The 15,121-nt window shown below is 38.0% G+C and overlaps 1 protein-coding gene across 12 annotated transcripts in view; it reads right to left on the reverse strand.

The window, feature by feature from the left end:
- SORBS2 (sorbin and SH3 domain containing 2) overlaps positions 1 to 14,764 on the reverse strand; it is a 209,612-nt gene extending 194,848 nt beyond the window's left edge. For 4 of the 12 annotated variants that reach the window (XM_040243085.1, XM_040243088.1, XM_040243086.1 and 1 more), the window contains exon 1: positions 14,193 to 14,757. The gene's annotated coding sequence lies outside the window, so the exon portion shown is untranslated. Of the gene's footprint in view, positions 1 to 14,192 lie in introns of all 12 variants that reach the window. The other 8 variants (XM_040243083.1, XM_040243082.1, XM_040243079.1 and 5 more) reach the window with 5 other exon arrangements.
- Between the last annotated feature and the right edge of the window lie 357 nt (positions 14,765 to 15,121).

Raw genomic sequence — 15,121 nt, forward strand, 5'->3', positions numbered from 1 at the left:
CTATGACCCAGGCATAATATCCTCATTTACCTGGTTCCAGACCTGTGGTTGAAAGATGTTAAATCACAAGCCTACACTTACAGCCTTTGAAGGCCACGCCCATGACCGGACCTTACTCTACCCTGCAGGCTCCTCCCTGCCTGCCCCTGCTGCTGCTGCTAAGTCGCTTCAGTTGTGTCTGACCCTGTGTGACCCCATAGATGGCAGCCCACCAGGCTCCCCCGTCCCTGGGATTCTCCAGGCAAGAACACTGGAGTGGTTTGTCATTTCCTTCTCCAATGCATGAAAGTGAAAAGTGAAACTGAAGTTGCTCAGTTGTGTCAGACTCTTCGCGGCCCCATGGACTGCAGCCTACCAGGCTCCTCTGTCCATGGGATTTTCCAGACAAGAGTCCTGGAGTGGGGTGCCATTGCCTTCTCTGACATTATAACATGAGCAGATTTATTACTCATCTGATAATCTTCTTCATGTAATTTAACCAACCAAATAAACACAGTTTAATATCTCTCTTTGGAATGTTTCAGGGGCCCTCTGAAGCACCCCAATATTAGCTAGAGGTCAAAAGAACTTCAAAAGAATTCTATTCAGGAAATTTTATTGAAAAGATCAATTTAAAGGGTTTAGAACATTTGGTCAGATTTAGTCAATGTTGATGGGGGTATCATTTAGCTTGTTGCTATGTCACAGTGGGCGTAAATACCAAGGCTCCAGGTCTGGAGAAAGTCAGCTCTGCCATCTTGGACCTAGTTGACTGTAACCAGTTTTCTTATGACTGTGTCATTCCTAACAAAATCCATTTATCTAACTAATTGTAATCCAATTTTAGAAAATCCTGATCATGCATAACTCTTTTTAGTATTTTTTCATACCTTTTTCTTTTTTTTAACCACCCGCTTTGGGCTGCATTCCCAAGCAACCCAACTCTGGGAAGACCCGGGCCCAGCGCGCGGGGGGCCACTACTGGCCTCACACCATCCATGGGCCGGACCCCACCCATTTACCTCTTAACGGTTTCACGCCCTCTTGAACTCTCTCTTCAAAGTTCTTTTCAACTTTCCCTTATGGTACTTGTTGACTATTGGTCTCGTACTGGTATTTAGCCTTAGATGTACTGAAAACACACTTCCTACTTTCCTTTAGCAACCTAGAACTAACTTTTATATTAGCATTTTATAGATTGGTGAGCATAAATACCAGTGATAATTTCTAAAACCCTTGCTTTCTTAGAACATTTTAGGATGGCACCAAACATTATTCATTTATAGTCCCAAATCTCTTGAGTTTCTCTGTAAAAGGAAATTAGTGTTTAGTAGTAAATGTTTCAAAATCTTATTTTATTTGGAAATGACCTAACTATTCAATAGACTACCAACACTTAACATACTTGGCTCTTTGTTTAAAAAAAAAACTGCAGGGACTTTGATGCAGAATTAGAGAAAATTTGTCTTTGACAAGGCTCATAGAAAGGGAAAAGCAGTTATGGGCTATTGAAACTTAAAAAGTACTTAATTCATACTGTAATTTACTGACCTTTAAAAATCAGCAACCAACAATAATGAGCATAAAATTGTTTACTAAATACAATTAACTGGGACTTCAAACTGTAATTTGGATTTTTACAACAACCACATGAATAAATGACATCAGACGGAAGGAGAATGGAGACAGATGGAGGAGGAGAAAGGGCAAATGGGATCAGGGTAGGGGGTCTTGGGGGGCACACTCACATTCCTGAGTGTCTGAGGCCCTCTTGGCACCTGGTACTATTCAGTGAGGCAGACCCTACTTCCATTTGTGATATACTACAGGGAAAGTCTGAAACTGATCAGTATGTTGACACTGTTAGGGTCGAGGACTGTCCATTCACAGAAATCCGTAAATACAAAAATCCAAATGCATCTTCAAGCATTGGCCTGGACATAGAACTGCAGGCACACAGTCCACCCCAAACTCTCGAGCTATTTGGCTTATCTGAGAGAGGTCCAGGTTATGCTTCCTTGACCCAGTTCTCCTTCCCCCATCCTCTGGGAAGGCTCAATCTTCCCACTTCCATGCTGGAATGCCCTCTCACCACTGGAAAGGTGGGGAGAGAGGGTTTTCTAGAAGGTAGAAGAGAAATGAGGAGCTTTCAGATCCCTCCCATGTTGGGAACTTCAAGGGCCCCCTTGACATGATGCAGAGGTCCAGGTGATGATGTTCTGATGACCTTTCCCTACCTATCCCTATCATGTGGAGTATGGGAAGGGTATGGCAGGACTCATGCCTCCCAAGGGCCCCAGCCTGGGGAGAAGCTGATTTTCCTCCAACCAGGAAAAGTGGCTGCCAGTAGTGGTAGTCAAATTCATTACTCATTAAGTCCATTGAGTTTGATGCACAAAAGGTAAGTGTGTTCACATCTGATGAGTAAAAATGCAAGTTGTGTGCAGGGTTGGCTTTATGGACCTGTGGTGCCTCGGAAGTAAAGAATCCACCTGCCAATGAAGGAGACATGGGTTCAATCCCTGGTCCAGGAAGATCCCCTGGAGAAGGAAATGGCAACCCACTCCACTATTCTTGCCTGGGAAATCCCATGGACAAAGGAGTCTTGGCAGGCTACAGTCCATGGGGTCACAGTGAGTCAGACACAACTTAGCAACTTAACAACAACCACTACCTGAGCATTTATACCTGGTCCTGTGCTTAGAAAGGGCAGATGCTGGGTATAATACTTTATGGTCTTCAACTCGAAATTATTAATAATTTTTGAATAAGGAGTCTCATAGTTTCATTTTGCATCAGGCTTTGCCTATTACATGGCAATTCCCATTTGTATGAAATTTCAACACAGATAATCAAAGTTTCCTGAAGTTTCTGAAACTCCAATCTCATGTCTCACATCCTTAAAAGATAAAAGATCAAGGTCCAGGGCAGTGTTCTTCCTGTAATTTGCACCATCCTCTGTGAAATCCTTGAATTTAGTCTCACCACCTGCCCCCACCCTCATTGTACTTTATACCGGAATAAAGGTTTTATAATGGAAATCTTATTACAGTAGTTCACCTTCCTGTTTGAACTCTTCCAAAGCCTTCTCATCTACCCGAGCGTGACACATGGTGCCACCGTCTGGCTCTGCTGTTCTTGTCCGTGTTACCTTCTCTCTGTCCATGTCGAGCACCCTGCATTCCAACCACACCCAACGACTTGACTTTCAGTCCTTAGAACACCTCCTTCTGGCTCCTGTGCTTCAGCACATGCTGTTTGTCAATCACGGAGCTCAGTGCGTTCCAAGACAAGAGCCCACTTATTCTTTATGCCCCAAATGTTTCCTTGTTGATACCTCGGGAGCACCCCCGCAACAAGCACGGTGGATCCTGTGCATGCCCTACATTTCTATGAGTACCATACCACTCTGAGTGAGAATCACCCATTCTTAAGACTGCTGAGCAGTCCTTGTTTGAGATGCAGCCCAAACACTTAGAAGAGTTGACCTGAGTGTTCCCTCACCTCTGTATTGGCATTTGTGATACTTTTTGGTCATCCTTAGCATCCTTTCCCTCATCCCTGAAGACTGTGAACTGTTCTCAAGAACTGAGTCTGGCAAGTCACCACTGAACTTGCAGAGCCTGCACAGCACATGCCTACTTAACTCGTTTATATATACATGATTGCTAATAATATTGGGTTGCCCAAAAAGTTCATTCAGGTTTGTCTCTAAGATGGTACCAAAAACCTCAACGAACTTTTTGGCCAATGCAAAATTGCTACACTTCATGAGTATCTTCCACATGCTGGGGCCCATTCTACACACTTAACCTTTATAATCCAGTTAAGCCTCAAAAACCCTTTGAGATAATTTATTTTTTTTAATCCTTATTTATTTTTCCCAGCAAAATTGAACTAGTAGTGCTCATAACTTCAATGGGAAAAATAACTTTTGCTCAATACCAAACTACACAAAGGCATGTCTTTTGAGGAAATACATAAATGCATGATTATACTTCCCTTATAATACTTATCACTCTTCATCTTCTAATTATAAAAATTAGTGTTCCTGTCTTATCTCTATTACTAAACTATAAGCTTTTTAAGTGCCTTTCTGTTTCATTTTCTTATCTTTTTATCCATGCTAAACACGCTGTAGTTCCTTGAGGATGCAATAAATGAACAAGATGAATGATATGAAAATTCAAGAATGATTTTTAAATATGCAGTTAAAACTGGTATCTGTATTTGAGTCTGGTCTTTCCTTACATTGTTCTCAGAACTTAGCATCTCTCTCATCCTCTATTTTCCCTATCAAAGCCTTTTCAATATCAGATAAAATCAGATGCCAACTAATTGATGTGAACATACCAGCAATTGAGACAACAATCCTCAGAAGTCTGGGAAGAAACGGGAGTTAGAGACTCTTGTCAGTGTGTGGTCAAGGCTAGCTGCAGGAACAGGGGACTCGAGATATTTTAGTCTACTTAGCAGTTATGGACTCACAGTTCTGATGTGTTTGCTGGGCAAATCTAGTTTGAGGATAGTCTTCAAATTGTCTGTCCCTGACATTCTACTTGTCAGATGCAATTCTGATTTTATTTCCCTACAGAATGCACTGACCAACTATATAGTAATCTGACCTTTTGGGAAGTGACGTTTTTTAATGTTAGTCAACAACAAACCATTCTGTTTTGTTGGCCAGATAAAATACTGTCACTCTGTGAGATGCATTACATAAGAGTGTGCACTAATTTCTCAAAAAGTGCTTTACTTTTCTCATAACACAAAATAATATACAGGGAGCCAAACAACAGAATGTTGGTTCTGTATATGAACTGTGCAAGTGTTTCATTAAAGAAGACTAAGTTGGGTCATGGAAATTGTTCTAATTTGAAACTTATTGGATACATCAATATTTCATTTCTGTACCTGCCATATCTCCCTAAAATGTAAGACATGGAGCTTCATAGGAACTCAGATTTTGTTGTAAAAGAGAATAGCGTTGGTATAGGTCTTTTTCCAGTAGTCATGTATGGATGTGAGAGTTGGACTATGAAGAAAGCTGACTGCCAAAGAATTGATGCTTTTGAACTGTGCTGTTGGTGAAGACTCTTGAGAGTCCCTTGGACTGCAAGGAGATCCAACCAGTCCATTCTAAAGGAGATCAGTCCTGGGTGTTCATTGGAAGGACTGATGCTGAAGCTGAAACTCCAATACTTTGGCCACCTCATGTGAAGAGTTAACTCATTGGAAAAGACCCTGATGATGGGAAGGAGTGGGGGCAGGAGGAGGAGATGACAGAGGATGAGATGGTTGGATGGCATCACTGACTCGATGGACATGAGTTTGAGTGAACTCCGGGAGCTGGTGATGGACAGGGAGGCCTGGCGTGCTGCGGTTCATGGGGTTGCAGAGAGTCGGACACGACTGAGCGACTGAACTGAGCTGAACTGAGGTCTTTGTAATAGTTAGAAGAGGAAAAGAGCATAAACTGTATTTCAGTTTCTGTCATTAAAATTAGAACTTGAATTTTCAAAATAAATGCTTTACTTCTGGTTGGAAATCAGAACATGTGACTTTTTCTAATTTATGCTGAACTCCTAGCTCTTTTAGTTGAATGACCTCATCCGATAGCAAATACCTTGGAGTACTGGGATCCTCCTGGGCCCTCATTGTTAAGCTCCTGTCCTCTCCTCCCCGCTAAGCTTTCTCTGGACCATGGAAGTCAGCACTTCCTCTCACAGACTGGGTTATAAACAGAATGCAGAGGAGTCTGGGAGCAAGGCAGTTCCTGAATGGAACACTCCCCAGGAAGCTTAATTTTATGATTGTAATCTTTCAGTTCTTGACAGTTGCAAAGTTAAATGTTAGTGCCAGGAGGAGTGAACAAGAGTTTCAGGGGTATGCTTTCCCAGTTCATCCCAAAGGAAGCAAAAGTTTAGGGTTCAAAATGATTATGATGTGTTAATACATCACATAAAAATACATACACCAGGTGCAATTATTTTACCAGGGAACTGTCAATATGAGAGGACATTTGGAACTTTGGGTCAAAAGGAGGGAGATTTTCAAATTAAATTAGATTATTCATGGCTTTTTCATTTACTTTTATTTATAAAACGAGAATGACAAAACGCCTCTCTGCTGCCAATAAATCTAAAAGTTAATTTAAAATGTATAAAAGTATTAAAAGCATGTTGTTCACTTCAGAAGGAAGGTTTTTTAAATTCAAGAAAAAAAGTCATGTTAATTATATAAATCAGTTATGTTAGTCTTCTAAATTTAAATTTATGTTTGAAAGGAAGTTGAACTACATATAGTAGACTACATATAATATAAAAAGTCATGTTTCTAAGTAAAGTCAGTGTCAAAGAATTCAGAATATATTACCAGTCATCTGAAGTTTTGATCTAAGAAAAAACCCTTTTCCCAAAACAGATTTTCAACAAATGAATAACAGTTTTTCTGGTAAAGGAGATAACGTGCTTTCCCACATTTTTATTGTTTCCTTGATTGTCAGATATACAAACATATAGTTAACTTGTTCAGGAGATTAAATTCTGGGGAAAAAGTCTAAAGTGGTTTAAGTGAGCAGGAACATTTTTGGTCGTGTCATGATTTCCTCTGTTGAGGAGGTCCCATGTATTAAGAAGACTGGCTCTGACATTTAACTTAGTGCTTTGAATGAAAAGTATACTAACCAAAAACAAACAAATAGTAAAACCATAGCAAAGAACAACAAACATTTAAAGATATGTAAACTGAATTCATTCTCATGATGGTTACATGGAATCACATACAGTTTTTATTACCTTGACTCCATCTCTTTTCCTTGATGTCTTGTTGAAATTGATTTAGCAGACTACTTGGGCTAATCATCCAAACTCATCTACTCTTGGCCATTCCCATGACAAGTTGATGGAGGTGAAATGGACATAAAACACCATCACTCCCTCATGGAATTCACTTTCATATGGAAAGATAAGACACTTATAGGGAAAACACATATAGGGAAAATTAGATAAAAATAATATAATTTACAAACTGATACGAGAGCATCTTAGAAGGAGCAACTAAATGTGCTATTCATTCAGTCCCTCTTTGGGGACTAATTTAAGATCCCATTATGGAAAATTCCAGTTAAAATACGCTTAAAAGCTTCATGAATTCTCAGATCCTTCATTAAAAGTTAATATATGTAAAGTTCTTGGGGTAGTAGCCAGCACAGAGTAAATGCCACACACAGTAGCAACCTAAATGTCCATCACAAGATGAATGGATAAAGATGTGGAATGTGTGTACATACATAAGTACACACACACACACACACATACAGAGTAATATATGGAATATTACTCAGCCCTAAGAAAGAATGGAATGTTGTCATTTGTGACACCTATGAATGGGCCTAGAAAGTCTAAGTGAAATAAATCAGACACAGAAAGACTAATACTATATGACTTCACTTTTATGTGGAATCTAAAAAAACAAATGAGTAAACTTCACAAAGCAGAAACAGAAGTCATAGATACAGAGAACCAACAGGTGGCTGCCAGAGGGAGGAGCTGAGTGGAGGAAAAAAACAAGTGAGCAAAACTAAGTGGTACAAACTTGCAAAATAAATGAGTCATGGGCATGAAGCTTTCAGAGTGGGAAATACAGTCAGTAACTATGTAAAATCTTTGTATGGTGACAACAACAACAACAAAAAGCTAATATATGTAAAGCTCTTCAGATAGCAGCTAGCATGGAATAAAGTCCATGTAACTTTTTATTAGTAGTAGTATCTTTTGGATTGAAAAAACTGAGCAATTTTTTCTGCAGTTTATTGAAATCTTGTTATTCAGTTTTCATTGTTTTCTTGAGTTTAAACAGAGCAATTTTCTTTGGCCATGGAAGGTCTTCCAGTTCCTATGGTTTTTAACTTGAAAAAATCTCCCAGATGGATGCCTTTTTCTGTCTTGAATTCTCTGTTTAACTATATTCTAAAGCCTAAAGCCTTAAAATAAACCTTTTAATTTTTGTAACTCTAGGTTTTAACATTTTTATCTTGTGCTAAAAAGCGCAAGATACTTTTACTCTTTAGTGTTGATCATATTTTGATGAATGTGATGGTAACCAGAGATTTTAAGAAAGTTAAAAGAGTGGAAATCAATTTGAATTATTCACTAAATGATGTGTGTCCTTTGAGTTTTATCCAAGCTTCTGGTTATATTTCTGCTATATCATTGTTAAAATATATGAGTCTTCTCATCAGAAACACTATATTTTATTTTTTTAAATAATAGCATTAAAAATTTTTTCCATCTTTTTTTCTGTCTCAAGTTTCATGATTTCCAAAAAAAAAACCCTCAGAAAATCTTGTCAGTGACCTTTTAATCTTTAAATTGAAGCAACATCTTCTGATCAACATTTGCCATTAGCACAACATCAATGGAAAAACTGTGATCCATTCATTCAGTCCACAAATACTGACTGAATATTTAATAAATCAACTTGTCTGCTACGAGCCTACAAGCTTCCAGCTGTCCTTGCAAAGCAAGCTGAGTTGTCCCTGGAACTTTAATTCTGTGCAAGCAATCTGTACCTTTTCCTGTTCTTGCTACAGTCAGCATCTTCCTTTACCTAAACTGGTTCAAGCCGGTGGTCGAGGTGTATCAGCCAACACAAGTCTATTCACTCTGTTCCAGAACAATCAAATTATAAAATTTTTGTCTTCACTGCTAGTAATGCTATGCTATTGATTTATACAAGTTCTTTCAAAAGTTATTTATCCCCACAGGATATAATAGTATTTATTCTACTGCAATGATATTCCTGACAGATGATGTGTGCTTGTTTCAGAAAGTGCTCAAACAGTTCACCAGATGACACGGTTAGCACAAGAACAGCTGAAACTGTTATCTAATCTCTTTCCCTTTGTTAACTGTAGCGCAGAAATTTGAAATCTTTTGATGTGTGAAGGCATCTTGATAATCTGTGAAAAAGCTCGCTGACAAACAACCAAGCGTTGCTTTCTTAATTTTTTTTGGTTAACGTATAAAGTGAAGGAAAACCTTATTAAACATTAAGATCTGATCGCAAAAGAATCCAAAGAGGCAGAAGTAGATGATGTATCCACAGGTGGAGGATGAGACCTCAACATAGTCAAAAGCTTAAGCAAGTTTCTATCGATCCGCCACCTCCGCGCAGGACTAAATGTTTCCGAAGAAGATAACTACCTCCGACTAGAAATAGCAACAGTGACTTTATAGAGGCAGATAGAATGAACATTTATACTAATACATTTTCTGCAACTTGGCCAGTGTTTCCTTAGAATGTCTCATTTGCATATATTTGTGTAGATACATTAAAAAAGTTTCCATTCTTTATACTATTCCCTGCCTGGACTCTTAGGGATTTTTGTAACAAGTGCTCTTGATTAGAAACCTATTTTCGGTACAGTTTGTTTGCATTCCTTTTGGCTGATCCTTAAAGCCACATTTGTCTCTAGAAGATACCAAATTCAGTAGAAGGTCAGAAGGCTTGGAGCTTGAGAGGTTTATTCTGCCCCTCACATTCAGCCATTCCTGAAAAATTGATCAGGAAAGGACATCTAAAAAGAAGTATTTCTAATTGGTTGGATTAACTTTCCAATTTAAAGCAGAGGATCGGATTCATTATAAGAAAGTCTTTTTGGCATGTAATTTACACCAGCTGTTGAGAAGACATCTCAAAGGAAAGTTAGAAGAACTGAATGTCTAGGTTACTCAAAAAGTCAAAAATTTTAAAAGTAAGCAACAGTGCACATTAAAAACCCAAAATAATAATTTAAATAATGTTCTTATTAAAAATAAAATTTTCTTAAATTCTAACATGGATAGAAAAAAATAGGAAATATAGTGAGAATATGGCTAGATTTTTTTTTTTTTTTTTTGAGGTAGGAAATTTTTCTTTGAAAGTGAGACTTTTGCTTAGAGTTAGGAAAAGTGAAAGATTTCTGGATTTTGGCTCAAATAATGCTTTTCAAAGGTGCAAAATTAATCCTGGATCAATATCATATCAGACCTGTATGGGGAAAAAGAAACCACTGTTTTTTTGACTAAATTCTTGGTTGACAAAACTTCTGTTTTGAAGACTAGGGTAAAGTATAATGCAATTCCATACTGTATATCATGATGTTGAAACTCAAAATAAAACTCTCTTTTTGATGATTCTCTGTCATATATCAAATAAGATCATCTTAAATGAGCTTAATCTGGAATGAGGGTTCTTATCCATCAATATTTAGAACTCAATTAATTATAGAAGTGTTCCCTAATAGCTATGTCTTAACTTTCTCAGAAATATAAAGGGATCTTGAAAATCTCCATATTATTCTTTGCAGTAACAATTTAGAATTTAACAGACATCTATTATTAATTGAGGAACTTTTAGAAAATTATCTAATACAATTATATATTACATTACTTCATTATAAAATTCAAGGAGCACATTCATTTCATTTGAATGTCAACATACTTATATGTCATACATATAAGTATATTGATATTCAACTTAGTTATTCAAATAAGAAAATCTTAAAAATGATACAGAAATACTATGGAATCATGTTTCCTGAAATCTAATTACTATATACACTATAAAATAATTGATTACACATGGTTAGTCTTTAAGACTACTAGAACCAATTTCAACTTTAACTATTATTTAATTAGCATGCTTTATATTAATAACAGCTAGAAGATAGTAAAAATAAGCCTTTAAAGGACAGCAAGATACTTAAGAGTTACTATATATCTTATGTTGATTATAAAGTTCAATGTTGGAAAATAGTGTAAAAAATATGAAATATGAATTTAGGTGGTTTCCTAAATATTTGGCTTAGTAATTACAAACATTTGGATATTTTAAATTCCCTAATCTTTGCTACTTTGTGTACAAGAATTCATATTATATTAATTCCAACTTTTGCTTTTTAGGTGAGTATCTTACAGATGAGGGATTATATATTTATTCATTCTTAATGTAACTTTTGATGCATTCTTATTTTTATTACAACATTGTGATAAATTTTCCATAAAAAGTCTGTAAAAATTTAGGCTTTAAAAAATAACAATCATGCCATCTAATATAGAAAAAAGAGTGGGACGTCTCTATAACCAAACGCATACCTGTATAAGAGTGTAACAATTCTCCATCACCCAGGAACTCACGTTACGGAAAAGTATAATGTAACTAGTTATTATCTGTAACCTTTCAGGTTTACATGGAAAATCAACAGAAATTCTGCTATTGTAGGCATTAATCCTTTGGTTTCTTTCCAGTTCATGGCCTCTACTTTCCTCTGACTTTTATGGAAAACAATTCCATAACTAACATTTTTATAATCAACTACTAATCATCATCAATTCAACATTAATTTTAAGTGACCTGATTTTAGAGCCTATTTCTAATAGGGATATTTAATGTGCTCATTTCCCCCTGCAAATTCTGTAATAGCTACAAGTAGAAAAATAGTATCTTCTAGATATTAAAGCTTTTAAGTTGGTTTTATTTAAAACTTACATATTGTAAAATTTTCCTTGAGAAAATTCAGATGTATTACAGGACATGTATTCCTTCTATTAAATTGTGATCTTGAAGCTACAATTTGAAATCAGGGAAATTAAAGGCTCATTGCTGTTTTTAGATGTTTTGAGTTTCTCTGATCAAATGCAGTATAATCGATAATAGGACTTCCATTTCAAGATCAAGCCCATATTTATGGTAACGAACAGGAAAACAGTGAAGTCGAGGTTACCAGTACAATATCAGAATGCCAAGTTCTAGACACTCGACCAAGTACGTTCAGAGGTCAGTAATACTCTGGAAGCCCTTGAGCAGAGCCAAATGCAATTGGGTGTAGTGGGCAGCACTACGGACGTAAGATCGGCTGGAGCTGAAGCAGAAGGTGAGGAAGTTGTGAGGGGAGACATTCTAGCTGGATTTTGAAGGGTGCCTGGCAGGTGGCTGCCACTGTGGGGATGATTTAAAGAAAAAATCTATACAGAGGAGACAGGCTTTGCCAAAGTTTGGTATAGTGCATTTGGGAAATTACAAAGTATTTGCTATTGCTAGCAGGGGCGTTGGGAAGTAGCAGAAAACAGTCAAAGCTGCGGAGTCTTGAAAGATAGGGATTTACACCTCTGAGTCTTCTTCTCAAAATTGTTGGCGTTCATAACTATGCAGATGGGCTGTGCAGTCGCGGACCGAGACTGCTAATCTTTCAGAGCACATCACCTCAAAGGTTATTAACGTAGGGGAAGAAAGCACAGGTATAAAGTCTGTGCGTCCCTCTTCCCAGAGTCTGACTCCCGTCACATATGGTGCCACGCAAAGGCAACAGCAGACAACCTTCAGTATGTCACACCTGGTTCTTCTAAAAACTCCCCCAAGAAAATCTAATACAAGATCCTCTCTGCTGCAGCGCTTTTCACTGTGTTAATTCTAAAAATTCCTTTTGCCATGCAAAGCTTCAACAGGAATTAAGTTGATGAAAGACTTTCCCCACCTTTCCTTTTGCTATAGCAGACTCACTTTCTTGGCTGATGTTATTTATAAAATTGGACTCAAAACTGAGTCTGTTAGTTCAACTTTGCTTTGAAAGTTAAACGTAAGTGAAGTACAACACTATCACCTCACTATTATAGCCTATACATTGTCTCACACACACAAGCAATATTCCTAGTTAGAGCTCTTATCGTTAAATGTTTGGAGATGATTTTCTGGACTGAGATTGCTCATATCTTGAATTTTTTGAATATTTCTGTTTCTTGATTATTGGTGACATTTAGAACAGAAGTTTCTAAACTATTCTCCTTGTGCTCTATAACTCTCTTATCTGAAGGCATAATGACATTGCTATATTTGTGAAACAGGTGATGTATACTCATACATAACTATGAAAATTATATTATCATACTTAAAAGGTGTATCCTATGTCATTCACATGTTGAGTAAAAGGATAGCAAATAAAGACATATTTCTTAGAAGTAGATCTCAGATCCTATTTATTTTACACTTCATGGTAGATTTCATCTTTAGCATTTACAGGTTTTTATTCAATTTTCAACACAATATTTTTCCTTAAATACTTTCTATAGCATTGTAAATGATCTGACATTTTCCAATACACCAACAACAGAAGTGATTTACCTAAAACTGAAATGTTGCTGAAGTAGAACTTAATCATTATTTGATCATTTCCTTACCAGGAATTTCGATTTGACTGACCAATTTCAACCCCCAGTAGCCTCTTTGTTCCTAAGAGATTATACTCGGTAAGGAGCAATTCCTACTGCAATTCAAAATCTGTGCTATTATCATGTAGCAATGGATAGCAAACATCCACTGCAAATATTAGTACATCTGTCAGAGGAGTGTTGAGTTTTTGGTTTCACTCTCTCTCTCTCTGAAACCTATCTGCTTGTGAGAAAAGTTGTCCAATAAAAGAAGTTTTACTGTCACATAGTAATGCTGTGCTTGAACTCAGTGAATGCAGCGATTCACTTCCTTTCTTTGCCTGGATTCCAAGCTAAGGCACACAATGAGGGTGTTGTGTTCTGGGCTAGCGTGGCATGCATGATACTCAGGGAGGACGTGTGAGTAGCTTCCAATACCTACACTATTTGCTTTGCAACTACCCCCAACTAAATCAAACAGTACACCAAGAGTCTGCTCAGAGTAAGCAGGGGACATGATCAGTCACTGGCTGTTATGATCTACATAGGGAACAGACTTCCTTAATGTAAATGTATATAGAGGTGTGTTAAGAGTTAAATACATCATTTCAGAGGCTTAAAAATAAATGCTTCACAGTTTTCCAGCCCTGATTTTCAATGTACTTGTCTTAATGTATGTCAAAGTGCAGGTTATAAAAGCCTCTATTGTTTCTAAAGGAGAAAGGTTGTTGATTATGAAGGTTGTCCAAAAAGACAAGCCATCATGGTGCGTTAGAACAGCAAATTTTTATCTGAAACCCCAAGGCATATATATTAGGAATTTTTTTTTTAATCGCTATGATTTCTAGAACCTGAACTTACTAAAAAAATTCTGTCTCGGACATTATTGCGTGTGTGTGTGTGTGTGTGTCTGTGTGTGTGTTGCCTTGGTAAAGCCAAAGAACCAACAATGAATGTAAACGTCTAGGTGAAGTTTTGCCCGGAGTTATTGTTATGCTGTGCTGGAGAAAGGACAAAAAGGCTTACCTCTGTCAGTCAAGTGGCTACACGGGGACCCTCCTTCTCAGCCTCGGCCTCAGTGTGCAGGCAGATGCTCTCTGAGCCAACAATCTGTTAACAGGAAGCAGGTAAACCCGAGCGCGTCCGCCCGCGTTACAGTCCAGTGCCCATCGGAGCACACACCTGCTTCTTCAGACCTGCCACTCATACGCAACAGCCACGCAGCGGACCGGTGTTTGCAGCCGGAAACACCTCCTGCGGGGTCAGTAGTTTTCAGGGTAAGCAGCTAGAGAGCTGCCGAGATAACACTGCAGGCCAGGCGAGCCTTCCCAAGACAAAAACCTTTCCTGCTGTGTGATAGCAGATAGGCAGCGTTATCTCCTTGCATTCCACGTTCTCAGATCAGCTACTAGGAAAAGCAGTCAACAGCTTGTCCAAACGGCAGCTGGTAGGCATGCCTGGCTGTGCTAATTGTATACTAACATGCCCACCGCTTCTCTCTTCCCTCAAATAGATTTTTTTAAAAAATGCTCCTTCCAGGGTAAAGCTCGACAGAATATGCCACCCTGTTTTCCATAAGTAAAATGGCTGGTCCTCCCAGCAACTGCTTGCAGACAGCTCATTGGGTTCCACTGGCTTTTCGTAGCCATAGCAACAACCAACAGACAGACTTAGCAAGCACGGCTGATCACGTGCGGCGCCCCGACACAGCTTGTTAATTTCTTTTCATCGAACTCATCATTTTGGGAGGAGGATAGCTTCTGTGATCATTCTCAATATTTCACCCATAGTACAAGTGCTCTTGAGTTTTCAGCTTTCAGGAGGAACTTCTGTTATCTGAGCCATGTGAAATTGAGCCAGGGAAGCCCTTCTCAATACATAGATTTGTGTCTATCCAGGTTAATAACATGCAAATCACCGTAGCAACGGTAATTGAAACCATTGTCAAAACGGGG

The sequence above is a fragment of the Oryx dammah genome, unplaced genomic scaffold, assembly GCF_014754425.2.
Source record: "Oryx dammah isolate SB20612 unplaced genomic scaffold, SCBI_Odam_1.1 HiC_scaffold_7, whole genome shotgun sequence".
Taxonomy (NCBI): domain Eukaryota; kingdom Metazoa; phylum Chordata; class Mammalia; order Artiodactyla; family Bovidae; genus Oryx; species Oryx dammah.